The sequence below is a fragment of the Hesperophylax consimilis genome, chromosome 21 (assembly GCF_061612785.1).
Source record: "Hesperophylax consimilis isolate HC1 chromosome 21, BYU_Hcon_1.0, whole genome shotgun sequence".
NCBI lineage: Eukaryota > Metazoa > Arthropoda > Insecta > Trichoptera > Limnephilidae > Hesperophylax > Hesperophylax consimilis.
In genome coordinates, this window is record NC_142856.1 from 28461171 (window position 1) to 28482034 (window position 20864).

The 20864-nt window shown below is 33.0% G+C and overlaps 1 protein-coding gene across 1 annotated transcript in view; it reads left to right on the top strand.

Annotated features, from left to right (window-relative positions):
• LOC149413822 (putative RNA-binding protein EIF1AD) overlaps positions 1-20864 on the top strand; it is a 214070-nt gene that overhangs the window by 149309 nt on the left and 43897 nt on the right. The window lies entirely within an intron of this gene.

Sequence of the window (20864 nt, forward strand, 5' to 3'; positions counted from 1 at the left end):
CAAATATTTTGTATCATGTAAAAAATATAAATATTTGTAATTAAAACCTAAATCCAATTATCAAGATACAATACGTATCAATGAATAAATTGATGGAATTACCAATAATTTTAAGAAATTCTCAAGGTTCCGTAGTAAACGTTCTAAAAGAATAAGAATATGGTTTGGAAGGGAGATATTTATGAATGTTAGAGGGAGCGCGCTAATTTAAAAAAAAAACGATAATAACTAAGCGAAAACTATGAAAATATTTAATAAAACATGACTCGTTTATAATAGAGCAAAACAATTCTCAACACATGCCTAAGCTACCTTTAAAGATACATTATGAATTTTTCATACCTATAACTAGAGACACCCATTTATAGCTTTAATTTTTAAGAAATGTAGCATTGATTATTGAAAAAAATTCTTTTATAGCTTTAATTTTACATTTTTATAGCGTTTATAGCTAAATAGGATAACGTCAAGGAATGGGAGTCGGCAAGAGGTGAAAAACAATTAAATTAGCAAAATAACTTGAAACATGTTTATTATATTATTGATTGAAACTCAACATGGCACATGTTTCTACAGTAGAGCGTGTCATGTTCGTTCTACGGTCTGTCAATACATGATTATAGCGACTAAAAATCATTTTTATTATCGCTAAAAACACCATTTATCGCTTTAATATGCGAAAATATCGTTGATCCTATGAATGGGTGTCTCTACCCTATAAGATATTAAATAACAGAACAAAAATTGTTTTTAATAATTTCCGGAGAAGGCTTTACTATTTTTTACTGTCGATGTAATTTCAAATACTTACCGTCTCGGCTTTACAAATGTATAGGTATAATCTTCAAAAATAACATATATTTTTTTGGGAACTTAAAAGTGATCAAGATAAATATGTTATCAATCGGTAGAAAGTAGGAATGGCGGGGCTTAATAAAAAAGCAATAGTCATTTTTCTCCGTGAATGTACTCGTACGCGGGTATGCAGATAGGCATCCCTAATTGGGGTAAGAAGAAAAAGATACGTGAAAAGGTGAAGAGATGGTTAGAGATGTAGATAGGTTTCAATTTCGAATGGTGTTCTTTCACTTTGAGAGTATAGTCCACTCTGGAACGTGCCATAAATATACTATATATTATTTTTAAAGATGTTGTGAACTAATACATACTAATCAAATAAAATTTACTTGCGCACGACCTGATTAAAATCCACGACCTCCAGAATCATAGTCAAGGATCGTAACCACTAAACCACGGAGGCCGTCAAATATTTGATTTATTTAATATAACGGTGTGCACCATAAACAATAATAATAATGATTTATTGTCTTCTTTTCTTAGTAACATATAGAGATAATGATATCCTCACTGGGATCTCCCGTGCTGAGGATTTCATTAATATATTATAATTTAATTATAAGAAATTAATATTACAACAAAGTAACATATGAATTTAATTATTAACTTATATCATGTAGTATAATTATTTTTTTTTAAATAAGTAAGATAGTGTTTTTTTGTATAGTTCAGTTTAGTAGATTCGGTTTTAGTCTGTTTGATGTCAGTATATTTTATATTTCAGATCTCCCTATATTATGTATCTAGCTTTTTATTTGAGATTTAAATGTTATAATGAAACATATACATTGACATCAGAATGTACAAACTGAATAGAACCTCTAGAAGGATAAAAGTATGATATACCAACAAGTATTTACAAAACTTATTATTAGACTACGTTAAATTAACATCGATTGAAAATATATGATATTATAGCCTTTTTGTACCTACATTACGGCAGTTAAATAGATCCGACAAATCTGCGTATCTATTACTAACTTCATGTAATCTAAGTATAAGCTTAGTCCTGGTATTTTTACATTCAAATATGATTTTGGAACGAATAGCTCTCTTAGGCATATAAAATTCAATGAGGTTAATTTAATCTGGGCTGTCTATACCTTTAGATGTTATAGAATGCCCACGCTTCATATTTGAATCCCGTCTAAATATAGCAATACACGAACAATTAATATTAAGGAAAATTATCTAGAATTTATAATAAAGGTATCATTTTACTATGTTAACCACAATATGAAGATTATTAATGTGCCTACCTATAAATACAATTAATTATGTGTAATTAATGAATACGAATTATCTATGTTCGAGTAATTATAAAATAAAAATTACATTTTGTATTTATTAGTATAATAATAATACTATTATAAAAATTTATATATAAAGATGCAAAAGTCGGTCATTTTGAATACATGTAGGATAACGAAAGATTTTTTTAATATTTATGTTGAGGGATCAGTAGGATTTATAGGCCATGTTAGAAGTTCTACCGAGCCGAACCCTCTGATATGAAAATATCTGGAGTCGGTGAATTATTTTCCCATTTGATCTCTGGTGGGTTGACGTGTTGTTCTTGTATTGTTTTGTATTTATTTTGCTTATATAATGCACTTGCATAATGTTGATTGACTAGATGATCATTTGTGGAAAAGTGTGTGGAAGGGTTTAGTTTTTCCTATGGGGAAGATTTAACCCGGACATAAAATCGGAAGAAATGTAAATGTACGTTTGTTCAAAATCTTAAATCTCTGAAAGTTCTTCAGCGATTGCTATGAAATTTTGCATCCGAATACGCGTGTGTTTTTATATACCTATATTATATTGATGTCAAACAGGTAAAAACATGTTTTTTTTTTTAAACAACGCCATCTGTTGGACGTAAAAGCAACACGCGCTATTGTTTGTCTATCTGCAAAGACATACTGATCCACAGCAACGCGTGGCGGGGTACAGCTAGTATAATATTAAAATATTTTATTTATGTCATCAAAATATGTAATAATCATCTAAATTCTAATGTGTTGTTATTCCATCTATTATCATGGGCACTGTAATGCTGTCCGAAACGATGGCTAAAGAAAGAGGTAGGGCAACACGGCATAATACCCCAAAAATAAATTACATATACAGGGTGTCCGGAAACTCGTAGTACAAGCGGGAAACTGGTGAATCTACATCACATTTGGAGTCGATTTTGTAGTATATATTTTTTTTATTTGAGCTTTCGTTATCGAGTAAATCGAGTTTGAAGTTGATTTTTTTTTTTTTTTTTTTTAATCAAATTCTTATAAATTATTACTGAAGATCAAAATACCCAACTAATTAAAACTATTTGAAAGTAAAACAAATGAAGAAACTCGGATTTGAAGCATTATTTTGAAATCACCCTTCATTTAACCCGGTGTAATCATAAAATATTTCTGCTCTGCAGGGTTAAAACATCTGTTATTCAACCCTAAACACCAGAAAAAACTTTAACCCTAAAATAGCCGAAAAATATTTTTTTTTGGTTTTTTTTTTTTTTTTTTTAAATTCTCAAATCAAAAAACTTTATGTTTTTTTGGGTTCCCCATGTGGTGTAGATTCTCCAGTTTCCCGCTTGTACTACGAGTTTCCGGACACCGTGTATATATATATATACACGCATCTGCTCTGATTATAGACACTGTCATGTTGTCCAAAACGTTGGCTTAAGAAGGAGGTAGCGCAACACGGCGTATTACCCCAAAAATAAATCACCAAAATACTTTAATCGTGAAAATCTCAAATAATATCTGATTCCACTCTATTTTGGTTTTATATTCTATTTTGGTTAATAATACATAGATAACTTATACACTAACTTCGACAGGTGATTATACATGAGTACGAGTAAAAAAGTAAATAACTTTTTCCGAAATTCCACCTTTTTCCCATACAAAAAGACACACTTACTAAAAATCCTCAATGTGTGGACAAACTTACCCGATAAGTTCGCTGGGAGCTTGCCGAGAACGAGGTGGCAACGTTGTGATCGGCCCGTATCCATTGAAACCGCAATTAAACAATAACACTAAGCCGAGTGCTTGAAGTTTATAATTATACTAAAATTCGTATGTTTTAAACCAAATTCAAAAGAGAACTATACTAAAATTAAAAAATTGTTTTAACACTTTGAATTTTACAAAATGTCCACTTTCCTTGTGTATTTACATCATGAAGCCCGTAAACTGAATGAATGTCTGCCCATTCTTCATGGGTGAAGCCAGACATTGTCACAGTCATTAAAATTACTCACAAATAAACACAATGTTAAAAGTAAGTCTTTGGAGAACACACGCACTGAATAAAGATGTTATTTTAAGTATGTCCCAATAAATGCACACTACATTTACAAGTTTTTATTAAAACTATCAAGTTTTTAAAGGTAAACACTGCTAGATACAATAAATTATCAGATCCTTTGCGAATAAAATAAAAGTTATTGACACTAAGCCCGGCAATTAAAGACTGGCGGAACGACAGCGCTTGTGCGCGGGACGGTACATTTAGCAACAGCGCAGTAATAATGCCAGACCCACACAGCGGACCAATTTTACGTTTTTACTTGGAAAGTATCCCTAAAAGTTGGAGTTTCGAAAAAAGTCTTCCATGTTTTATTACTTGTACTATCACGTAGAATCATCTTTAGAAGCTAGTGCACTTTACCCCCGGACTAAGTCCCCGAACTATCACCCCGAGGGAGATTAATATTCATAATTTAATATTTTATCAAAAGATACAGTAAATTTATGCAATGATGAGATATTGGTTGAAAGAAGTCCGATCTACAAAGAAAAGTGTATTCAAAATTCAAAAAAATATTTATTGCACAAAAATACAGAGTACAAAGGGTATAGCTTATAGGTTACATCCTATTTCTTCCAGCTTACCCAACAAATACAAATTATATTACATAACCCAACAATTACACGTTAACAAATGTATGTAGGTAGATATAAAAAAAAAAAAAACAGAGGTATTTAATTTGTGTAAGGTATTCATTTAAGGTGTAGTGACATTTGTTTAAAATAAATGTTTTTAGTGATGATTTAAATTTAAGTATGTCGGTTATTTGTTTGATGCTACGTGGAAGGTTGTTATATGCTTTAATGGCCATGTAGTGTGGTCCTTTTTGAAATATAGTTTTGTTTGCTTTTGGGATTAATATGTTTCCTGTGAACCTAGTAGCGTGTTTTTGTGTTGAGTTTTTTTTGTGGGCACTTTTCTGGAGATGATCGAACTAACAGGCATAACTCCATTATATATATATATATGTCCGTCACTGTCAGAAGTTTGAGATTTTTATTTTTTTCCTTTTCACTCTGTTTTAGTGACACAAAGTATACGAGTAGTGATTTTAAAAGTTCTGCGAAAAGTATATTTATAAATCAAAACCAAGATTTTCTCCGAATCTTAAGATTTAAAAGTAGAAATACCTGCCTAATTAATTAATAAACACGACATTGTCACATTTGAAAAAAATATATTTTACTAAACCACTAGCCCTACTTAAATTTCGGGGAGTAAAGATTTTGAAAAAATGAACATTTACATTTTTATTTATTTAGATAGAAGATTAACCCGTCGTGTGCCGACGCAAAATTTTTGCCAGTTGATTTTTTTTGTAATAAAAAACACACGAACAAATTTACAGACATATAAAATACCAAACGGTCGAGTAAAACTTTGTCGTTACGCTCAGTCAATTGTAATATACATATTCCTCCAGCTGAATCAGTAATCTTTTCTAGTAAAACTCTTTTTCAATATTGTTATTAGGTATTATATTTTCAAATCAAGGATTTTGATATTTTTCTCGCTATTTTTCACTTGGTATAGGTAGGTAGTCATAATATTTTTTCATCTTACGCATTTTATCCAATTTATTCTTTGATATTACTTTTTAATTATTTTTAAGCTTATCGTATTTTATTTATCTTCTCGTCTGAATTTTATAACGACCACAATTAAACATCAACATTTGTTTTAATTAAGGTACCAATTTTTGTTTGGATAGGAAGTTATCTCTCGGATGCGATTTTGTGTGAAATAATTTTATTTCCGTTTAAAATAAGGCCTCTAAATTAGCGGCGTAAAGAGAAATAATTTTGCTTGTTAAATATTCAACATACCTGCGGCGTGCTACATAATATAGGTAGATACTGCTGTAAAACCACTGAGCTATCTAGGCAACCTCCAGACCCGCCTGAATTGACTATTTCATATTTAGTATTTTTTCAAGTGAAGGAATTGTATAACTGAATACATAAAACGAACGAATAATATAAAACTAGGAACACTGAGAATTTTTGGTTAAGGCGATGCACTACGTCGTGTAATATTTTAAATTGAGCCGCTATCAATAACAACCCTTACGTAGATGGCGATAAGGTTTAAATTCCTGCTTAACACCATCCCCCTGTTTTGATTTATGCAAGAAAAAAACATGGCCAAAAAGTGCCTTTTATTTTATTTTGTGGATGTTCAGGCATAAATATTTTTTTTTTCGATCATTTTATAAATAACTTGATTTGCCACATTATACACTAAAATCATAACCGAAAATGGTTTCGTAAGTAGTAGAGTTTGAACTTTAAAGCAGTTTTCATAGGCCTTTACATTATTTTTTCTGGGCTTATAAAAAGACTTATCTAAAAAATACTCGATTATTTCAAACGCCAAGATGTATTCTACTCGCAGTATTTAATTAAAGCATCTGAAACATTTCTAGGCGACCAAATTTTCAAACCAAAAACACATGTAAGTTTTTAGATTCTCACGGCCAAAAGCATTTTTGTTGTTTGTTTTTGGGGTGTTATGCCGTGTTGCGCTAACTCCTTCTTTAGCCGACGTTTCGGACAGCGTTGCAGTGTCCATCATCAGGGCAGATCCGGTAGATCCGAAGATGTGTGATCCGAAGATCTTCGGATCTACCGGATCTGCCCTGATGATGGACACTGCAACGCTGTCCGAAACGTCGGCTAAAGAAGGAGTTAGCGCAACACGGCATAACACCCCAAAAACAAACAACAAAAAAACAAAAACACATGATTTTGAATTACTACGTATGACATCGCCTTAAGAGTTTTTTTTGGGTTTAAGGGTTTCTCATCTTGAAATAATTTAAATCCATATAATACACGATGAGAAAAATGATTATTATTTTTTTATTTTTTTTTTTTTTTAAAAGAAAGACAAACATTCCTGGGTCACGAATAACCCAACAATGTTTGAAAATCTCCTACTACCACCACAGAAAGCCGAAAATGTTGCTTGTGTTGTGATGGAGGACTTAGCCAGCCGAGGAATCGAACACGCGACGCTCGGGTGAGACCCAAGCGCTATGCCCACTCAACCACTGACCGGTCAATGTTATTATCTTATGAGTATGATTTATTCAAATCCGATTAGAAACGGGATTGCAGGCCGTTTCATGTATAACTATTAGTTCATTCGTAAAATATCGGAACACGTGTTCATGCACCTGCATTTGTCCTGGTAATATAAAATGACGAAATGCGATTTTTTTTATGAACACGTGTTCCGACATCGCAACAACACATTCGTGTTTTTTAAAAGTTTACTAGGAAACTTATCAATTAATTCGTTAAAGGCCTGCAATCCCGTTTTTAACGGGATTACGACTAATTGATTACGAAGAGATTCTTAATATATAATCGATATTTTATATTGGTGAATTTTCTCCGTGTACGGTATCTAGCTCAAATAAAATCTTGGAAAGTTGTAGGTACGTAATTTCTTAAAATCAAAGGTTACAATTGTTTTTGTTACATCTCGTAAGATCGCCCCTGTTTTCACAATAAGTTTGAGAAGAAGAAAAAATATTTTTCAATCCGGTTGGGATGCGATTTGAGGCGGACTGAGGTAGGGGAAAAGGAAATTTATTAATGCGGATATTGAAGAGGCCCGGATTATATGAAAGAAGAAGAACAGATTCCGGTATTTCGTTCCACATGCGAGTCAACTTACACAAAAAAAAAAAAACTAGTCCAAGAAACGACTAGTTATCTGCTAGCTGCTTCGAGCAGGCTCCATTGAAATACTTGTTGAACCGGCTCGAAATGCCTACATTACGTTTGTGTATTAGAATATGTTTTGTTACAATACGGGGATGGTTTTGTGAAATAATAGAATAAACGGTAATCTGGATAGAATTTTAGTAATTTATTTTGTGGTATTATGTCGTGTTGCGCTACCTCCTTCTTTAGCCAACGTTTCGGACAACATCACAGTGTCCATCATCGGGGCATATGTGTGATGTTGGACACTGTAACGCTGTCCGAAATTAAGGCCAAAGAGGGAGATAGCGGAACACGGAATAATACCCCAAAAATAAATTACTTTAATACTCAAATCATATCTGGCTATAATTTATTTACGACGCATTAAAGAGTTAGATTTCAGACGTAAAAGTGTCATTTACAATCGAGTATTTTCATGGATTGAATATCCCTTGTTTATAATATCTAATCTAATATAATGTAAATTGAATTGGTTCGATAAAAACGTATCCCCTAATAAAAGGAGGTAAATTTTTGTCTCAATTACGTCCAAGGTTCCGTGTGCCTGTGTAATGCTATGTGCATGCTATGAAGAGGCTTTATTAACTCCTCGTGCTAATTTGTTCGGTTTTGGGAACTAACAGCTATTACCCGTGGAGTCAATTTGTACGCTTTCTGGAACAGCTCATATACGGTCTCATAGAAGTTGTTGTGTTTTTAAAACTGTTTTTTTTTTTATTTTTATAAGTTTATTTAAATGAAAAAATGTATATAATTTTTTTTTGGTGACCGGATAAATCATCAAAATAATAATTCATCACATCTTCAACAAGTTATATAAAGTCATGGAAAGTGATGAAACAAAAAAATTATTAACTGGGTTAAGTAGGTTAGGTTAGGTTAGGTTAGATTAGGTTAGGTTAGGTTAGGTTAGGTTAGGTTAGGTTAGGTTAGGTTAGGTTAGGTTAGGTTAGGTTAGGTTAGGTTAGGTTAGGTTAGGTTAGGTTAGGTTAGGTTAGGTTAGGTTAGGTTAGGTTAGGTTAGGTTATGTTATGTTAGGTTAGGTTAGGTTAGGTTAGGTTAGGTTAGGTTAGGTTAGGTTAGGTTAGGTTAGGTTAGGTTAGGTTAGGTTAGGTTAGGTTAGGTTAGGTTAGGTTAGGTTAGGTTAGGTTAGGTTAGGTTAGGTTAGGTTAGGTTAGGTTAGGTTAGGTTAGGTTAGGTTAGGTTAGGTTAGGTTAGGTTAGGTTAGGTTAGGTGAGGTTAGGTTAGGTGAGGTTAGGTTAGGTTAGGTTAGGTTAGGTTAGGTTAGGTTAGGTTAGGTTAGGTTAGGTTAGGTTAGGTTAGGTTAGGTTAGGTTAGGTTAGGTTAGGTTAGGTTAGGTTAGGTTAGGTTAGGTTAGGTTAGGTTAGGTTAGGTTAGGTTAGGTTATGTTAGGTTAGGTTAGGTTAGGTTAGGTTAGGTTAGGTTAGGTTAGGTTAGGTTAGGTTAGGTTAGGTTATGTTAGGTTAGGTTAGGTTAGGTTAGGTTAGGTTAGGTTAGGTTAGGTTAGGTTAGGTTAGGTTAGGTTAGGTTAGGTTAGGTTAGGTTAGGTTAGGTTAGGTTAGGTTAGGTTAGGTTAGGTGAGGTTAGGTTAGGTGAGGTTAGGTTAGGTTAGGTTTAAATAAAAATTTCATTGTTTTTAATGACTTTATATCACTTTTTAAAAGTGTGTTGAATAGTCACTGTGTTGAGTTAGCATGGAACCAATTTTTTATATATACATAAATTTATTTTTAAAATTTTTAGTTATCGGAAGATGAGCCATTTTAAAACTTTTTATGTATGATTACTAAAATTAGTATTTATTCATTTTAAATTTATTATTGTTTAATTTATTAATTTTCAATTTATTAATTTTAAATTTATTAATTTTATCATTTCAAATTTATTTATTTTAAATTTATTAATTTTAAATTCATTAATTTTTAATTTTAAATTTATTACACTACTTTCGGACAGCATCTTAAAAAAATTATAACGGAAAATACGCCGGAAGCCTAAAGGGTTAAGGTTCGGTTGTATGGTTTAAAACTTTTCATCCAAGAAACTGAGTGCTTGTATTTTCAGTACAAGTTCAAGTACTTTTTATTTCCAACGAGGGTTCGCCAATCTATCGGTGGGGCTCTCAATCTTGCCTATTGATCCCCAGCGTGACTTAACCTCTCGCGTTATCTGTTCAGACTAGAAAGTAATGACTTTCCTTCTGAGGGTTAGAGAAAGAAAATATTCCGAAGAACAAACGTAGATCATCCGAGTATGAAGTCTCAGTTTGCAATTGTTGTGCATTTTTTTTCTAATATTGTTATTTATATTCATCGTAAAGGGCCCAGCACAGCGCCCTGAAGCACCCATTTCAATTTTGATTTAACCGAAACTGAAGAATTCAAAGACATTAGAAAAATTGTTTATTTGAAACTATCAGTCGATGAGATCTGGCATCTGCATTGTTTTTGTCTGGAATTCTATATTGACGCAAGCATTTTTGCTACTAATGGAATTCATATAATATATTTAAATAAAAATGTAAATATTCGTTTGTTCAAAATGTTAAATCTCCGATAGTTCTTCACCGATTTCTTTGAAATGTTGTCACAACTTTGCATTCGAATACGCGTGTGTTTTTATATACCTTTATTATATAGATGTCACCTGTGACAGGAAAACAGTGTAATCTGTTGGAAAAACGTGCTTTTTTTGAAAAAAAACAGCCCCTACTATTCCACGTAAAGGAACAGGCGCTATTGTTTTTTCTATCTGCACAAACAATCTTAGCCACAGCAACTCGAGGCGGGGTACAGCTAGTAGATTATTAAATAATTGTGTGAATACCTCACAAGTGTCCCAACTACTCCCGCCTGTAGCCATTGAGACTAGGGCATCCCCAATCGGGGTGTGTTTTGAAGGTAAAGGTATTGGGGAGGGGAAGGAGATGGGGAAGAACCCTGCTATTCAGATCTGGTCACCAAACACGGCTAAAGCCATTTCAATTCTGAATGGTGTTCTTACACCACTGCGATACTGAGAGAATCTTCTACTCTGGATCATGCCGCAAATATACCTTATGTAGGCAGCCACTACGCGCGCATTTAGTAGCCATAATATTATTTTTTCTATATGGTATCCCCAGCGTGCTACTTACCGCTGAGCGGAGCAATCGCCGATCTCCATTCGCTGTTGGAGACTGGTTCGGTGTAGCGGCTCGCGTACGTGGCTCGCCTACATTCCTTCTGATATTGACGTCGTGTCTGTAATATTGCGAATAAGTTTAATAAACGATACATTCTGTGAAATAAAATCTTCTTTATTGTAATCGACACGACACCCCTACAGTATGCGAAACGGCGAGGTAAGCGTCGACCTTAATTAATTTAAATAATTTAATAGCGAAATAACGCTTGTTAATCAAATAAAATTAACTGGGATTTGAACCCGTGACTTCCGGATTGCTAGTCGAGAGCCTTACCTCTCTACCACAGAGGCCGACAATTATATTGCTTTGAAATAGTTTTTATCAAAAGTAAAACGATGTCACGATGTCTGTCTCACTTTTGATATCGGATGTAATACGAAAACCCTTTTTATTTGCTTTACAATATATACCTGTATAAGTTATTTTGTATCTTTGTACAGGGTCATAATGTGATGTTTCCTAAAATAGGCACTACACATAATAGCTGAGTATTAACAACGACTTTCGAGTATGCAAACAAACCAAATAATAAAACGGTTTTGGGCCGATTTTCAAACTTATGAGCTGACCAAAACCAACACCGAATTATTGATTCTTATTCGAGTGATGGCGTTATAGTGCTGTCAAGCGTTGGTAAATCATTTAATATCGCTAAATAGTATAAAAAAATCAGTTTCGAAAGTGAAATATATATTTTTATATTTAAATCACGAAAACTTAATGTAGAATCGGGACCACTTTCGAAACTGATTTTTTACCTCCTTCGCCGCACACATTAATATTTTTTTTTTATAAAAGGAAGCTAAATTTAATAACCATGAACGACTTGCCCTCCAATTAGCTATGTATGTTTTGAGATTTTCACGGCCAAAAATACTATTGTTTTTAATTTTTGGGTTTTTCTGTTTTAAAAAAGAATTTCTGCGTTTGAAAAAGTTTGATACTTTTCATCCTACGTTATAACCTTTACTTCTGGAAAACAGAACCACCCCGCACCTTTACTTTGGAGTATATCTCAATGATTATGTTATAAAAATGTGAAATGGGCGTAATTGGGTGTTATAGATGCCAGACTGACTTAATATCTAAATACAGGATAGAAAGATATACCTGTGGAGAATCCTGTAAAAAAATATATATAAATACATAAAATTCCATCATTATTCCTTACATTTATTATTTTTGCCGTATTTTGTTCTTAGCAAAAGAGGATGATTCTATAAGACTAACAGTTATGAAAAACGCAGTAATGAGAATACATTTAAAACTAAACAAATTTTCCGAAATTAAGGAATCTAAATCTGTCTTTCAAATAATCATGTGCCTAATTATTCTTGTTTTAATAATTACTTGTATTTTAATACCGCCCAACAGATGTCGGTAGAGTGTGTAGATCTATTATTCAGTTTATATAACGTTAAGATATTTCCATATAAACGCCACATGACGGAGACAACATGTCGGCTGTACACGAATGATTACGATTACAGCCGATGCTATCCGATCCCCAGGCCGGTAGCTCAGTTCGAGTTCCTTCCCTGGCCAGAATGGTGACCGGATAAATCATCAAAATGATAATTCATCACATCTTTAAAAATTTATATAAACTCATGGAAAGTTATGAAACAAAAACTTTATTAACTGGTTTAAGTAGTTTAGGTTAGGTTAGGTTAGGCTGAAAAATTTTTTTTTTCATCGTTTTTAATGACTTTGTATCACTTTTTAAAAGTGTGTTGGATATTCACTGTGTTAAGTTAGCATGGAACCGGCCAGAATAACTCATCAAATAACGGATGTACGCCATACTAAGTAATTCGTAATCTTTGACGGACAGCAGTATTATTTAGTAAAAATACCCGGTCTAAAAGTGTATTCTTATTTAAGAAGACAATTAAAAATATATCCAATCTACAATATAACAAGTTTGGATTGAAACATCCATACAATATCGTGTTTGTATGTCTTTTTTGAATGAATTGAGTTTTTTTATGGACAAAATATATTTATACAAATTATATTTATTCATATCACGTATGTTCGGGCGCAAACAAATAACTCATCTCAATATATTAAAGAATAACTTGTAAAAAGTGTATTTTTATAAATTAATTAAATTTACGCCATCTATGAACGCGTAGATTATAACGTACGTTATGTTTAACCTTAAATACAATAATTCATAAGGAGGTTATTTTGCTCTTACAGCTGGTTTCTCTATTCAGCATTACCAATTCTACATAATATTAAGTACCCTGAGTGCACTATATATAATATTATCTGGGTAGGTACTAGAGTAATGTGGGAGTTTAGGCGGGGTGTTGATATCTCTTGAAGTGGATGATAAATTATTTGCACGTCGCGTGGTGAATTGACTATGTCTGGGATGGTGGATTAGGGCGACATAGGACTCGATAATAACGGGGGTTTGCTCGACGCTCACATTTTAATTATTAGTGATGAATGTATTACTAAAATCTCTAATGTTTATGGAGGGATCCCAACGAATATAAGCTTAATGTATTTAAGATTTTAAAACAGGACCTTACTATTAAAATATTTGATGTAAAACTATTTGAATATTTTATAAAACGTTTTTCAACTGTAAAATTACGCACCAGATTTTATCTTTTCGATGAATTAGTAACTTTCCGAGAGATCCCTTTAGAAACATTTCAGATTTTAGTAATACGTACATCAGAAATAATTAAAATAAACCTCACGGAGAGATCGATTTTCTAGACCTGCTAGGGCAAAGTCGACTGTAGGTCCTTCCATTACGTCCAGCATCGCGCCGAATATTGTTTTTACACGACTTCATCACTTATGCCGTTAAGATTCCCACTTCATTTTAGAGATTTGACTGGGCAAATTCAACTGCAGGTCTGTCCAATACACCAGGCCGCGCCTCGGGTGTTTTTGTGCATGGCTGCTTGACTTACGTCTTTATGATTCTAGCTTTATTTTAGGGTGTTGTCTCGTCTTAAGTAGAATAGCAATGTTATGAATCTTTATATTATGACGCGTTTGTAAAGCCCGGAGGCCTCTCGATCCCCTTTTTCAATCCTTTGGGGAAGTTAAATATTCTACGTGTTTTGTTTGTTTGGTTGTACATCCCAAAACCTTGAATTCGGGCAACTCTTTCGGCAAAAAAAAAAGTAGAACAACCCTTTTCAAAATTCCAATGAACCAGGATAAATAGTTGAATCATTTGATTGAAAAAAAAACAATAGCTTTTTACTCATGAAGATATAACAATATAATACAGGGTTTTCCAAAAAGAGGTGTTATTTTGAATAGCCCGCTATTTCGGTAGATGTTACTTATGAAGCTGTCATCTTTTGACATTTGACTAGTAGAAACTACGCCATTAATAAAAATGGAACGATACATGCTTCAACAACGCATTGAAATTATTAAAATTCACTTGAGTGAATCAAATGCAAATCATCTTGAGTGATGAGGCTCATTTCCACATCGGTGGCTTCGTCAACAAGCAAAAGTTATCGCATCTGGGGCTCGGAAAACATAAGAATTATTGTTGAAAAGCCTTTCTATCCTCAACGTGTGACTGTTTGGTGCGGTTTATGGTCCGGCGGAGTCATTGGCATTACTTTTTCGAAAATGAGGCTGGAGCAACAGTTACGGTGAATGGATTGCGCTATCGAGAGGTGATTAATGATTTTTTATGGCCGGAATTGGATGGTATTGATCTGGACAACGTTTGCTTTCAACAAAACGGTGCTACGTGCCACACAAGCAACGAAACCGTTGATATTTTACAATTGAATATCAAAATAACACCTCTTATTAGAAAACCCTGTATAACAAAATCACATTTTTTAAATTAAAAATAATATTTATGCAAGACGGTCACTGTCTGATATACACCATCTGGTCACTCCCGATTTATCATAACATGTGTTTAATACACCATTCCGACTAAATATGCTTGCCGCGCAGTGCGCGGGGTTCGTCTGGAAAGGGTTAATTTAAATAATAGTCCCGACTGTCCAGAGTCAATGGGACTATCCCGAGCCATTTGGACTATCCCCAATCATGGTATGTACGAGGCGAGTCCGGGAGGGGGGAATAAAAGAAGATTGGAAAATCTAGAGTTGGGAAGTACCTATTTATATAGAGTACGGCACCAAAAATTGCTAAATGCATTTCAAGTAAATTTTCGTTTGTGAATGGTTGGCCTTGTAGAGCGGTACTGAGAATGTATTCCAATTGAAACTTGGTATTTATTTACTTATTAAATAGTGCAAATTAATTATTTAAAAAAACACCTTGTATTTAACCACAACTTTTTTATTATTTTACATATCGACCGGTTTTCCTTAAACCAAACTTCATCAGGGACGTTGAATTATTATTATAAATATGTAATTATTGTAACTCTTACTTCTTAGAGCTTAGTTAGTTAGCTTAAGTTGCGGCTTTTGTCTACCGGCTATCGGAATCGTATTCTGACCGTGCTCTCAAATATCGCTAACTGACCATAGTTAACGGATTTCGTTAATATCGTATTGGTGACCTCCTGGGTATCGATTCTCCAATCCAGGCCGCTAATACATTTGTCGACATTCTTATTCTTGAGTCTCATCGAAAGTATTACATACGCCAAATATCAAAAGTCATTCCACTCGAACAACGAGTGGGTCGAACCACTCGTTGTTCGAGTGGAATGACTTCATAGAGAATCGAGGCCCCGGAGACAGCCATATTATACACTTTCTACCGTGCTTTGTAGGTAACAAAAACATTAAAAAGGAGAATCTTAAAAGTAAGGCCGATTAGAATACATACGGTTTAGCTCAAAGATATGCATTTAATTTATTTGAAGCTTACTTCTTAGGTTTAAATGCCAAGCAGCTTTTGCCTCAATGGTGCAATTCCTCTTCCAAAGATTAATTGTTTTGTTTCTCCCAGCGATACTTTTATGTCTTTTACCCTTTACTAGTTGCAATTTATTGTTGCAGTATTTATTGTTTACTGTTTCTATTTGTAGTGTTTTGTTGAAATAGTATTTTCTCGAATGAAAAGGATTTTTCCTGAAGGTCTTACGTTAGGGCTCCGTACTAACGACGAAGATTAGAAACAATACGTAAGATGTACAGTTAAGACAATAAATAAAAGCAATAAATAAAAATCAATCCTGTAAAAAATAAAGTTCTTTATATAGCTATAATACATCTACTTTTAATGAATAAATCTATTTGTGTTATATCTCTGCTTACTTTCAGATTTCTGTGTTGGGAACTCTTTGAAAAAGTAAAAGGTTCTTTACAATAATTGCGTTTATTTACGTTACAATAATTTAAGTCTGGATTTAGCTACACTGTTCATTACCCGAGGGTTGGTAATTCTCTGTTTCTAGAAGCTTGTTGTCTGACAATAATACCCCACAGGCAATTGCTACACTCTAGCGACATCTGTCGGACTCTGAAGTAAGCTTTATGACTAGTGTCATCTATCGCTTGAATACCCAACTTATTACCATACATCACAATTTGTATTTCTCTTTATTTTGGAAAGGATTGAATCCATATTTTGGAAGTGTAAATTAACCTACTTCCCGTCATCCGATCGAGCTGAAACTCAGCAGATAAACTCGTTGTCCATTACAATAAGAAAATGACAAAATAAATTAAAATACATGTTATTTTTTCATTAAAGAAAAACTTATTTTTATGCAAAGCACAAAGGATAAGAAACTATTGTACGCAATATTTATTAGACAGAAACACAAATATAAAATGATTTTTTTTCAGAATTGACTCCGCAAAAAAAAATCAATAAGCAATAATTGTTGAATAAAATACTAGTATTTATTGAATTATTTGGTAGTTAAACATAAGCCAACGTAGCATAGTGGCTTAGTGCACCTGAGTGCCTTTCGGTGACCGGATAAATCATCACAATGATAATTCACCACATCTTTAAAAAGTTATATAAAGTAATGGAAAGTGATGAAACAAAAACTTTTTCAACTGGGTTAAGTAGGTTAGGTTAGGTTAGGTTAATTTTTTTTTTCGTTTCTAATGACTTTATATCACTTTTTAAAAGTGTGTTGAATTATCACTGTGTTGAGTTATCATGGATCAATTTTTACAATTTATATTTGTCTCAGTCATGTAACTATTTCTTATAATAATGCAAAAAATAACGCTCAATCTACGTTTTTTTTTCCAAAAACGCAAAATTTGTACATTTTTGTTTTTTGTTTTAAGGTTAGAAAAATAGTATATTATTTATGCAATATTATAAATGCGAAAGTGTGTTTGTACTTGACATGCGTTTAGCGTGTTTCTTGACTATGTATCGGTGTCGATGGGATCAATGACGCTAGCTCCGCGGAGCATCTTCAATTGTAATACCGGTAGAACAAGGACAGTATACTTCCTGACGCCTGTACTCTTAGGATTGCAATCTGTTTGTTAAGAGAAGTATATTATACGGACCGACCGTTTATGCACAAGTCAAGGGTTTTTCACGTATTTTGGAGCTCTTGACCAGAGGTGGCTGCCAAATTCAACAGTGGGATGCACTTGCGTTTTGTACAGGGTCAGCAGTTGTGCACTATTACGGTATCTGTGGACACTGTACAGTGCGCTACTGTACTGTGCTGTACTGTGAAGGCGTATTGGAAAGATTGTTTCCATTGAAAGAGACTATAATTAGACTAAATATAGAAACAATAATAAAATCGATCGTCTGTAAGCGGCTTCACCATAGTTTGATAATATGCCTTCGGAAGGCGAAACAGCTGTAAAAATATAATAATTATGAACGATACTTAACACCTTAACGGAGTTCTACATATTGAACTTGATAAGAATATGAAAAAAAACTCTTAGGCGATGAAGGACTTACTCGTATGAATACCTGGCTTTTCTTTCAAAGTGGAATATTTATCTTATACATATACTAGTCCCAGCGAGAACTCGAACGTACGTCATCGACGATCGTCCTCTTCCCTTTCACACGTCTTATATGTACACGAAAAATACAGTACATACAAGGACGATGACGTCGTGTATAGCCTCTCGCTGGAATTAGTATACATCGTACTTCTTGAATATTATCTGTTCTAAGAATACGTAAAGTCAAAGAGACATTTTATTTAGCAGCTCCTCGAAATTCGTATTCAATTAAGGCTTTTCTTTAGGTCCTTTCAACAATAGGGGAATGTGTACTGTACATTCTACTGTGTATATTGTATATAGATAGTATTTTAAGAGTCAAGTCTTATTTTCGAGGAAGGCGCTTGCTTTTCAAAGCGCGTCGTAGTTAAATATTTTAATATAGGCGGCGCTCGACATTTTATTATTATTTTATATCAGTTATGGGTGTCACAGGCGTCGCGGATTTCATTTTATTGCCTTTTTCCTTTTTTTATATGACTTCAAAAGCACAGCATCTGAGGCCAAACATACCTGTTTAATAAAAGCCTTGTAATATTTTATTTCATTTTTTACGTAGATCGGCAGTTGTTGTTATTTTGTTATTGTCTGTGATTTGCATTACAAACTTTAGATCCTTTTAAGGTTTTAATATATATTTTTTATTACAAAGATAAGTTGTTGGCATTTAATTTTTTTAAAGTATATTTTATTTAGTAATGAAATTTTACATTTTATATCTAGTGTTCATCTATTTAAAACTACTATAAAAATATCCATTACTTACGTACTAATATTTGGACTTCACAACATTGAGACATAACCCACGAAAAATTGCAACCCTTCTGGCTTCCTTAACATTTAAAGGGAGTTCATTGAACATTTAGAAACCTTTATAATAAATATTGTTTAGTGTTGCCTATAAATTTGTCTTAGGAAGCCTAAAATCGTTGCAGCTTCTCGTAGGATAGTCATGGACTGTACTATTAATACTAACACGTTTAAATGTATAATCTGGTAACATTTGGTTTTTAACTTGTATATAAATACTGGGGTATTATAGACCAAACGTTGCCGCATATTTAGAATATTGAGTTTTTATCCTAGTATATCTGCTACTGCACAATATAATTTTATTTTTATTTGTAATAGGCAATTCACCGTAAAGAGAGTGCTTTGTGAATATAATTTTAATTACTCTTTTATGCAAAAATACTAAAACGATTGTATTTATTTATTTATTAACGCCCTGTTGGGGTTTTATATAACGATTATAAATAAAATTGAGAATAACAGTTTGAATAAAATAGATTTTAAAAATATTGCATAAAAACAACATACTTGTTTATTACCACACTTAACACAATAATCAATTTAAACTTATGATGAAAGAGAAAGGGGCCTTTTGGCCCGGGGATCTGTATGCTTGTATTTAAAAAAGTCACCATTGAAATTTTTATACTTGTAAAAAAATATTAAAAGGATATTGTGAATACTTAAGCGTATGCATAAATTATGGTTACTCATTATCGCTTCGAATGTGTGAAAATTTAAATCGAAAATATCAGCGACATCTATTAGTTCATTGTCCAGTCTACGTATTCTCTCCATTACAGCATTGAACGCGAAGAAGATGAAGGTTGGGAAATACCTTGCAATTTAGGTCTGATCATTAAACACGTCCAAAGCCACTTACAGCAAAGTTTCAATTCTGAATGGTGATGTTATACTAGGGTGATTCTGAGAGTATCTTCCGCTCTGGGATGTGCCACGAATATATTATATAGGCACCTATTATTTTTAATGAGTAAATTGTGAAATTAAATGAAATTAAATCAAATTTACAAGCGCATGCCGATATTTGAACCCGCGACCTCCAGTTTGCTCGTTGAGAGCCATTTCTCTCGACCACGGAGGTAGTTTAATTTTGTTCGTTATTAATGGTATGTTTGTGCTGCGCGAGAACCCAAAACTTTATAGCCAATTGCGATCCGTGCACTACTGCATCGGACAATAAAGTCATAAGATGCTGAGGCGATTTTACAATTATTATTATTAAAATTGGATCTCGGCAAAACTAGAGCAAACAACGAAAGCCTTTAAGAGGAAACTACAAGCCAAAAATGTGTATATTCTTGGTATACCTTATATTGTAGGTAATAGGCAATAAAATCACTTGACAAACGGAGTCTAGAGAAACTGGTTTTTATTTATTTTGTAAATAATTTTCTAAGAAAGCAAAAAACTTAATCAACTGAAACTGTCACAGATAATCTTAGCTATAATACTGTGTTTTTTAAAAGTTGTTACGTTTGCGCGTTCTTACATTTCTATTGAAATAATATTTTTTTAGTAGTTTACATTTATATTTTTTATTTAGTAATTATTTTTTTATTTGTATTCTACTCCAAGCGAAACGATAAGAAAACCTTCATAATGGAAATATTCATAATGCACACCAATTCGTTATAAATATTAATCTAAATAGTGATTTAGCATTAAACTTCGCCTTAGTAAAATAAAATGTTACACTAAATTGCTTTTCGTGATATTCAAGATTCTACCAGAATTTTCTGCATAAATATTTTTCCAATTTTATTCAACTTTTTATTTATGTGGATTCAAGAAAATGTGCGATAGATTTCGCTTCTAGACGATATGTAAAACTTTGTGATCACAACAGAACAAAAGATCTTCAAAATTCTGTGACAGGTATGCAAAATGCATTTGCTGATTGGTAAAATGCACAGACAAGTGCTTGAATTTAAATTGCGACAAGTCATTTGCTACTGGCATTTGATGTTGCATTGAAATAGTCTCAAATAT